The sequence below is a fragment of the Silene latifolia genome, chromosome Y (genome assembly GCF_048544455.1).
Source record: "Silene latifolia isolate original U9 population chromosome Y, ASM4854445v1, whole genome shotgun sequence".
Lineage (NCBI taxonomy): Eukaryota > Viridiplantae > Streptophyta > Magnoliopsida > Caryophyllales > Caryophyllaceae > Silene > Silene latifolia.
Window position 1 is genome coordinate 294,465,127 of NC_133538.1, and position 8,679 is coordinate 294,473,805.

General features: G+C 38.7%; 1 non-coding gene across 1 annotated transcript; it reads left to right on the plus strand.

The window, feature by feature from the left end:
- Positions 1-7,006: 7,006 nt before the first annotated feature.
- Positions 7,007-7,113, plus strand: LOC141635042 (small nucleolar RNA R71). The gene has a single exon (XR_012539750.1). It is a non-coding gene; the product is annotated as a small nucleolar RNA R71 (small nucleolar RNA).
- Positions 7,114-8,679: the final 1,566 nt, after the last annotated feature.

The following is an 8,679-nucleotide window of genomic DNA, read 5'->3' on the forward strand; positions in this document are numbered from 1 at the left end:
TCACAAAATAATAGCCTCCCATGCTCTCTTTTTCGGGATCATGGTCAACTTCTTGGAATGTTTCCATAGCCATGGAAAAGGAAGTAGTGTATGACAACTCCTCCTGACTTGGCAAACCAAATGACTCTTCTCTTTCCTCTTCAACTCCCACCATGATAGCATTAACTTCCTTTGCCTTCATAGGGTCCCTTGGATTTTGCCCTTGCTTTAGAAATACACCCGGTGGTTTTTGAGAACTCATGAGAGCTTGGGAAGCCACTTTGGCTTCAAGACTCTTGATTTGTTGTTGGGTATTACTTGCCAAATCCCCTATCAACTTCACCAAGTTGTCATATATATCATCTCCCATGGTATTACTTGCTTGGGGTGGTAGCTCTTGGTTGAAAGGTTGGTTGGAAATTGGAAGAGGAAAGCTATATCCTTGATCTCTAAAGTTGTACCTTTGATTATTGTTGTATCCTTAATTGTTCCAATTGTTATTGTTCCATTGATTGAATCCTTGGCCAAACCCTTGGTTGACTTGGTTCCCTTGGTTACTAATACGTGCATTTTATATAGTCTTTTTAGGCCTTTTCATGCACTTATTTCCATGCTTTTATCGTAGTTTATGCTACGAAATGCCCCGAATATGCTACTTTGGTTTGTTTTGTCTTATTTGCAGGAATGAACCATAAAGTAGTGAAATTAAGCCTTTTACCGTCCGTGTAGTATGCATTTGGAGGAAGAGTGAATTTGGAGCGGGAATGTAGCTATCTTGAGATGCGCAAAGAAGAAAGATAGCTAGGCGAGCAAAGGAAGAACTTCAATTTGCTAGTGCTTACTTTGAAGACCCATATCTCGCGTTCTACAACTGATATTCAGGTTATTCCAAATGGAGATGAAACCCTGTTCTCTTAGCTTTCCAACGCCACCAGAATCGTCCTGTTTGCCTAAGTAACGAAGAAATGGCAGCTGTTTAAAGTTCAGTGCGCAAAGTAGGAAATTGTTGCTGGAAAGTACTCGATCGAGTACAATTATGCTCGATCGAGTCCTTTTTCTACTCGATCGAGTAGTTGCATTTTAGGATTTACTCGATCGAGTATATTTTCTACTCGATCGAGTGGTTTAAGCTTTAGTTTACTCGATCGAGTGGTTTGAAATCACTCGATCGAGTGGATTCTCTTACGGGCTGGGCTTTTAAGCTTTATTTCGCTATTAGGTAAATAACTTCCTATTTTCTTATAAATAGGAGAGTAGGACGTCTTTTGTAAAGTACCCACACACTATCAGACGATGTTTTACTACTTTGTTTTCATTACGCCTCTTATTTTTTAGGATCTATATCAGTAACCTTTCTCTCCCTTTTCCTCTTTAACTTAATGTTTGTTCCTCTTTCTCTCTTTATTTATGTTCTTTATTAAATTATGTCTAGATAAATACCTCTGCTAGGATTAGGGAATTTAATGAATGGATGTTAATTGCTGATTAGGTTATTAGATTCGTCGTTGTTGTTTAGTCTTTGTTGTTAATCGCCCTTAATCGTATCTTGCTAGTTGATTCAAGCAATTAGCCTTTTAATATTGGTAAACCTTGACCTGGACGGAAAGGTTGCAATAGGCGAGACCCGCAGTGAACAATAGGATGCTTTAGTGAGGGCGAAAGTTAAGCTAATAGTATTTTAGGGCAAATTTAGACCGAAAGCAGATATTCATTGCCCCTTAGGACCAAACAAACCGATGATCCGTGACCTTACTTGCAATTAAGCGACGTTCATTGATGACCCAAAATCCTAGTTTCCCTTTTCTCTGTTAATTTCCCTTAATTCTTTCTCTCTTGCCTTAATCTCGTAGTTCAGTCAAAACATTTTAAACCCCCGTTACTCATAGACTAAAATTAGACAGATAAATCTCATTTTGCCTCCCTGTGGAGATCGACCCTACTTACCGCTGACTTCTGTTAGTAGTACTTAGGTATTTATTTTTGATACTAAAACGACGGTATCAAATTTTGGCGCCGTTGCCGGGGAGGCAGCGCAGTTTTATCTGTTTTTTTTAGTTTATTTCTTGTCTCAGGGAACTTCAGTTCCTTGAGACCGTTCTTATGTCTTCCGTTCTCAGATTTCCGCAGGATGAGAACGAAAGCTTTGGTGCTTATATAGACAGGTTGGAGGAGTTTCTCGAACCAAGACGAGGAATTCTTTCGGGACTCCAAATATGCCAGTCTATCATCAAGGGAATAAATGTCCCTATGTGAGCATACCTAGAGGCTAAAGGTAAGGGGGATTTTGATGGACTCCCCACAAAAGAGATATTAGAATTTTTTGATTGGTTTGCTGCTGAAACTGTTAAACCCAATTTCCCTCTTCATGTTGACTCAGACGTGGGGATGGGCGAGACTTTAGAGACCAATCTAGAGGATGCCATAAATTTTTACGGAGACATAGAGGAGACTTCTAGCATGGTTGACAATCCTTTCTATAGGGAAAATCTAGAACCCCTTTATGATTCTTTCACAGACAGTGAGGACGACTGGGAGGGTCTCTTTGAGAACTTCCCTGCTGACGAGTCTAGCGATAAGGAGAGTGAGGAGGTAGATTTAGACAGTCTTGAGGTCAAATGGGATACTTATGATGATATAGATGATGAGCCTATTATAGAGGACCCGATTGACCCAATTGACTTTACAACCCCTTGCATCTGGGATGACTATCCACCTTCACCTTTAGCTGACCAGACTCCTTCACCTCACAGTTCTTACCCGTCTGAGCATTTAAATTCTACTCGCGTTATTTTTAAGTTGAATGCTGTTGAGCTCCTTCATTTACCACCTGCGGTTAATTTGAGCTTTTATATTCCGCCCTTAGCTGGAGGGCAGAATTATTTTCTGAATGATTTTAGGAGCTGTCATAGGAAATTTGTTAGGCTTAAATGTTATTATATTTCAAATTCCTATGCTATTACTATACTATGGTGCTACTTACAGTTTTGTGTAGCACATGCGCAGAAGTTTGACAGGTTGCTGCGAGCTTTGAGCTGCTTTAATTTGATTGGGTTCAATTAGAGTAGTTGGCTGAAAAAGAGGTCGAGCTGGGACCTGTCTGAAACTAGCGCTACCCGGGAGGCAACCCGAAGATTTATTTTTAGTTGTTTTTCAAACATTGCATTTTATTTCAGTTGTGTGTAATAATTGGTCTTCGTACCATAGACTATATCAGTATGCTTGCTTTGTTAGTTTTGCGGGCTGTTTTTATTGCATCTTTTGCAGGAATATACTAAGGATCACTCGATCGAGTAATTTTTGTACTCGATCGAGAGCTTTTGCTGCTGAAATCACTCGATCGAGTAATTATTCTACTCGATCGAGTACCTGCAAAAAAAAAATAAAAAAAAAAGTTACTCGATCGACCACTATTCCTCTCGATCGAGCTGTTTTGGATGCCCATTGCTTGGATTAGCTTCTTGTGGCGATGTTTCGGAGCTATTAGTGACCTCCCACGTTGCTGGCTGGTTTGGGGAAGTCCCTTATTCGCGCAATCTTGTGAGCTTTCCGTATTTACTCTCTTTCTCTTTTAGTTTGCATTTCCTTTCCATGTTTTGATACAATGAGGGTATTGTACGGTTTGGTTTGGGGAGGTTATGCATCCATATATGTGTCTGCATTTTGTTTTTATTGCATTTCTGTTATCACGTTTAATTTCAGTATGCATTGTTGTTTATTTTCATTAAAATCAAAAATCTCATAAAAATTGAAAAAATTCAAAAATTCAAAAAAATTCACGTTTATTTTTGCATATAGGTTGAGTCAGAACGGGAGATTTCAATGATGAAATTGCACTATAAATTGTCTTTTTGCTTAAGCCCTGCATTGAACTATTATTCTTATTAGCATTATCTTATTGTATATCTACAAGTTTATGTTAAAATTAAGCTGAACATATAGACTTGACCTGAAATTTTGGCAACCTACTCCTTGTATAGCATGTTCATCAATTTACACAAATATGAAATTCAATTACTTTTTGCTTGCATACATTCGGGTTAGTGGTTGGTGTCACATGCAGGGAGGTGCTTACAATTTCCCTTTCTTTCATTTTTACCCATAAACTCCACATTTGCCAAATTTGCCTGTTGACCCTTAGCTACATTCCAAATTTAGCCTACCTTGTCAAGCTAGTTTAGATTGTTTTGCGGTATATATTTTATTGTGCTAAATTTGGTTCATATCATATTGATTTGGAGTTGGTAGAAAGAAAGAAGCAGGATGATGGAAAAAACGTGAAAAAGAAAGAAAAGAAAAAAAAAGAAGTTGAAAAAACAAACGTGAACAAAAAAAAAAATATTTCGAAGAAAAAAAAAGAATTCGAAAAAAAAGAAAAAGAAAAAGAGATGTTGTTTGATGAGACGGTTTCGCTCCTATGCTCAATCTGTATTTATTAAGGAGTATTTTCAGTTTGGTTTGGTGAGATTTTGTGCCAAATGAAGGGCGCATGTGCTTAATTCGTAATTGAGTTGGAAATGGATGTTGTCATATGGTTTTGTTTAGGTACTAGCTTGGCCGCCTATACCTCCACATTCCCATAACATGTTTTGCCTTTTCTTACCCATTGCCTCACTTTACCATATTTTTGTAAGCCCTCGGCTGTGACAGGACCTTGTTTGGTTGGAATGTGTGTACGGTAGTTAGAATTGTCTATCATATTAGTTGCATGCATGTTTATGTGGGTCGTAGTTTAGGTGAGCGACTATTTTTCTTTCTCTCTTACATATATATGTTCACCCTTTGCTTCATGAGAGAAGAGTGACCCGTGAGAGTCCAATTTTAAAGGTCTTGCAAGGTCGATGGTTCAGTTTTATTATGAACATCTTACAACTCGTTTGCATTTTACTGTTTGTTATGAGTGTTAGTTTGCTTGCATTAAATTAGTTTAAGTGGGCATTTGTAGCTAGCTCTGAGTTATCTTTTCCGTTCCATTAGTTTGCATTTAGTTTACTCGAGGACGAGTAAAGGTTTGGTTTGGGGAGATTTGATACGTGCATTTTATATAGTCTTTTTAGGCCTTTTCATGCACGTATTTCCATGCTTTTATCGTAGTTTATGCTACGAAATGTCCCGAATATGCTACTTTGGTTTGTTTTGTATTATTTGCAGGAATGAACCAGAAAGTAGTGAAATCAAGCCTTTTACCATCCGTTTAGCATGCATTTGGAGGAAGAGTGAATTTGGAGCGGGAATGTAGCTATCTTGAGATGCGCAAAGAAGAAAGATAGCTAGGCGAGCAAAGGAAGAACTTCAAATTGCTAATGCCTAATTTGAAGAGCCATATCTCGCGTTCTACAACCGATATTCAGGTGATTCCAATTGTAGATGAAAGCTTGTTCTCTTAGCTTTCCAACGCCACTGGAATCGCCCTGTTTGCCCAAGTAACGAAGAAATGGCAGCTGTTTGAAGTTCAGTGCGCAAAGCAGGAAATTGTTGCTGGAAAGTACTCGATCGAGTACAATTATGCTCGATCGAGTCCTTTTTCTACTCGATCGAGTAGTTGCATTTTAGGATTTACTCGATCGATTAGATTTCTACTCGATCGAGTAGTTTAAGCTTTAGTTTACTCGATCGAGTGGTTTTAAATCACTCGATCGAGTGGATTCTCTTACGGGCTGGGCTTTTAAGCTTTATTTCGCTATTAGGTTAATAACTTCCTATTTTCTTATAAATAGGAGAGTAGGACGTCTTTTGTAAAGTACCCACACACTATCAGACGATGTTTTACTACGTTTTTGTTTCGCCTCTTATTTTCCGGATCTATTTCAGTAACCTTTATCTCCCTTTTCCTCTTTAATTTAATGTTTGTTCCTCTTTCTCTCTTTATTTATGTTCTTTATTTAATTATGTCTAGCTAAATACCTCTGCTAGGATTAGGGAATTTAATGAATGGATGTTAATTGCTGATTAGGTTATTAGATTCGTCGTTGTTGTTTAGTCTTTGTTGTTAATCGCTGCCCTTAATTGTATCTTGCTAGTTGATTCGAAGCAATTAGCCTTTTAATATTGGTAAACCTTGACCTGGACCGAAAGGTTGGAATAGGCAAGACCCGCAGTGAACAATATGATGCTTTAGTGAGGGCGAAAGTTAAGCTAATAGTATTTTAGGGCGAATTGAGACCGAAAGGAGATATTCATTGCTCCTTAGACCGACACACCGACTGATCTGTGACCTTACTTGCAATTAACTGACGTTCATTGATGACCCGAAATCCTAGTTTCCCTTTTCTCTATTAATTTCCCTTAATTCTTTATGTCTTGCCTTAATCTCGTAGTTCAGTCAAAACATTTTAAACCTCCGTTACTCATAGACTAAAATTAGACAGATAAATCTCATTTTGCCTCCCTGTGGAGATCGACCCTACTTACCGCTAGCTTCTGTTAGTTATACTTAGGTATTTATTTTTGATACTGCGACGACCGATATCAGTTACCTCTATAGTCTTGGTATGCTTGAGGCTGGTTGGCAAAGCTTTGGTCGGATCCTTGGTTGTTGTTGAAAGAGGGCCTATGTGGACGGTGGGAGAAGTTGTTAAATGCTTGGAAAACATTCACCTCTTGCACATTCTTCCCATTAAAGTTGTTGTGATGGTTATTTGCACAAACGTGATAGGTGTGACCCATCCCTCCATATGACTCACAAGTTGATCTTTGCATTAGTTCTTCCATGGATGGTCCATTAGATGTGGTAGCTTGGCTTACTTGGTTCACTTGCTTCTTCTTACTCAACTCTACAAGCTTTTTGTTGAGCATATCAAGCTTAGCATTAGTCTCCACATTCACTAAAAATTCGGAAGGGTGCTTACTTCTTCTCAAGATATTCACTCTTGTGCCATAATTTACCTCGGAGTCCACCATTTTCTTGATTAGAGTCGTGTCCTCCTCATCACCCAAATGATCGAATCCCCCTCCTGCGGAGGCATTCACCATTTATTTTGTTCTTGTCAACAAGGTTTGGAAGAAGGTTTGGGTGACATACCAATCCGGAATTCCATGGTGAGGGCAACTAGCGATAAGGTCTTGATATCTATCCCATGCCTCACCCAAGGACTCCCCATCCTCTTGTTGGAATATATGGATCTCATTTCGGAGCATGGCGGTCTTTGATGATGGATAATACTTGTCTAGGAATGCCTTGGCTAAGGCATCCCATGTAATAAATGTGTTTGGAGGGTGCACATTCAACCAACGATCCGCCTTGCCCGTTAGAGAAAATGGGAATAGCATCAATCTTAAACTTTCTTCGGACACTCCTTATTTTTCATCATGGCCACCTTGTTCTTGAACTTCCTTAGGTGGGCATGAGCATCTTCATCAGTATGCACACCGAAACAATCCTTTTCGATTAGGCCAACTTGAGCCGGGTGTATCTCGAAATTGTTTGGGGCCAAGGTGCCAAAATTGATGGGGTTAAAAGCAACATTATGGTTAGGGCGATTGTGATCACGTAAAGCCATTGGTGGTGGAGGATTTGGTATATGAGGGGGTGGTGTTTGGGGTGGACTATTTGGAAGTTGGAAGTCGTGAAATGGATTTTCTATTGGAGGCTCAATTGTGGTGTTTGGTTGTTGTTGAGTTGTGTTTTCAATGAGAGGTTGGGTGGGTGAATTTTCTTGGTTTAAGGTTGCTTGAGAAGAGGTTCTAACCCTTGCTATGGTCCTATTCTTTAAGGCTCTAAAAAGCCTTTCGGGATTGGAGTCAAAGAGCAAAGCTTAGTGGTTTCTCCTAGGCATACAACTTGACAAATCGTAAGACTCCTAGTGCTTTTACACACTAGGGTAAGGCAAAACTCACACACACTCTGCAAGAAGCACACAAACAACACAAACAAGCAAACAACAACTACAGACTAAAGCTAGAAACTTCAACTAACTAAGCATAACCTAACGCCATCCCCGACAACGGCGCCATTTTGATAGTAGAGTAAAGTCGTCATTTCCCAATCAAAAGTAATTTATAAAATCCAATTAAAAAGTAGTATTTAATCGGGGTCGAACACAAAGATGGCGGGGGTTAGATACTTGGTTTGTTTAAGTCTGTAGTTTAGTCAAACAAATGAAGGAGGTTGATTATAAACTAAAATGCAAATAAATATAAAATTTGACTAAATAAGATTGTTTCTAATTAATGAAGAAAAGCTAAGGTCCTTGGGTTCACAAAGGGTAATTAGGGGGAGAAACAAGGTCTAACAAGCGATTAGTGATGATAGTGGTCAAGGGTTTAAGACTAATTTCTTAGTCTCCTTAAGTCCCTCAACAAGTTGTCACTTGATTAAGGTGAACTTGCTACAAACAAAGCATAAAGACTTTCTAATAGCATAGGCACCAAGGTGGATCAAATGTGTCTAAGAAAGGCTCCAACTTTTATTTAAGCATCTCAATAAACACTTCTAAAACCATCCAATAGCATAATGCACCAAGATGAGGTAGACATGTTAATGAAAAATTCAAACTTTCATTCAAACATTTCATCGAACACATCATATGCATGAGAGTAGAAACCACATAATCACCCAATTCAAAAGGTTAACAACGTAAATTCATCCCTTTTAATTACCCAAGTTCCCCCATGACCTTAGATGAAACTACTCACACATGTTCATGGGTGAGAATTCAACAATAAATTACAACAATCCACAAACAAACATTGCAAATATGATAA